The sequence below is a fragment of the Pseudophryne corroboree genome, chromosome 4 (assembly GCF_028390025.1).
Source record: "Pseudophryne corroboree isolate aPseCor3 chromosome 4, aPseCor3.hap2, whole genome shotgun sequence".
Classification (NCBI taxonomy): Eukaryota; Metazoa; Chordata; class Amphibia; order Anura; family Myobatrachidae; genus Pseudophryne; species Pseudophryne corroboree.
Window position 1 is genome coordinate 514,756,123 of NC_086447.1, and position 1,382 is coordinate 514,757,504.

At 40.2% G+C, this 1,382-nt stretch overlaps 1 pseudogene; it reads right to left on the bottom strand.

Annotated features, from left to right (window-relative positions):
• Positions 1–929: 929 nt before the first annotated feature.
• LOC134912176 (5S ribosomal RNA) lies at positions 930–1,048 on the bottom strand (annotated as a pseudogene).
• Between the last annotated feature and the right edge of the window lie 334 nt (positions 1,049–1,382).

Here is a 1,382-nt window from a genome sequence, read left to right on the forward strand (position 1 = left end):
ACTCTGCAGCTCCTTCAGGGTTACCTTTGGTCTCTGTGCTGCCTCTCTGATTAATGCCCTCCTTGCCTGGTCTGTGAGTTTTGGTGGCAGGTTTGTTGTGGCACCATGTTCTTTCCATATGAAGATGATGGATTTGATGGTGCTCCAGGGGAATCATCAAAGATTTGGATATTTTTTTATAACCCATCCCTGACTTGTACTTCTCAACAACTTTGTCCCCGACTTGTTTGGAGAGCTGAACTTAGGGTGATCGGGCACAGGTCACAAAATACATTGATGTATATACACGAAAAAACCAAAATCGGACAATTAATTACCCTTAATAACGAGAACAAGAAAATATCTAAGATTTTCTCCTATGTATGCTGTCCTTGTTGGTGGTGCGCCCAGAGCCAGAAAGTACATAGGCTAAAAATGGGAGAGAAAGAAGGCTCTTGTGTGGGCGCACTCTGTACAGGAAAAAGTTCCTATAGAATATATCAAAGAATGTTTAAAACATAACTTTTATTGGTATTAATGTAAACATAATTTACCCATCTAAATGATCCATGAAAAAATAAGGATTTGTAAAAAAATTAAAATGTTCTGGTCTCTTGTTGAAAAGAGTGATTGGAAAGGTTGTAGACACAGAATTGTCATACCACCATTTCGCCTGACCAGTACAGATTTCTGTATTAATCAGACTGAGGAGTGGTCAGAGCATTGTTGTAAAAATATCCAACTGTAATCACTAATATTAAGTGGATATGTTGCTAATCAATGGTCACCAGACTTGAGCACCTGAATCATTTGACAAATGTCACAATTGTGAGTAGAAAAACATTGGACTGCACTGAGCATTCACTGAGTAAATGAAGAGATATAGAATAGGAATAGTGGTGATACTGCTGTTGGCATGTTCTTCTCACACAGAGAGGAAACAGATTCCTACTCTACAACACCAGGTATTCACAGGCAGTCTCCTTTCCTGGTACTGACCTGGCCCAACGCTGTTTAGCTTCCAAGATCGGACGAGATCGGGCGATCGCAGCGTGGTATGATAGTAGAGGATAGTATGATCAGTACGCCAATGAGAGTGCACCTATATAAGAAATAATTAGATAGGAAATGATAGAAGAAAATAGAAAAGGAGAAGGAAAATTAAAGGTGAGCAAAAATAGGTGGATCTGCTTTCCACGTTAGGCACGGTTCAACAGTACCCACATCCGTGGTTCTGTGCTCCATGGATTGTTGATGAGAGTCCACGAGACAGGTGAAGGAGTGAATGGATCTAGATTAGTGTTCTAGGTTGTTAGGGTTGTGACCCAGACTTGGGAATAAATTGAGTTAATGACACAGAGTATCACTGTGGATAGGGTTTATCTAACAAAATGATCACCACA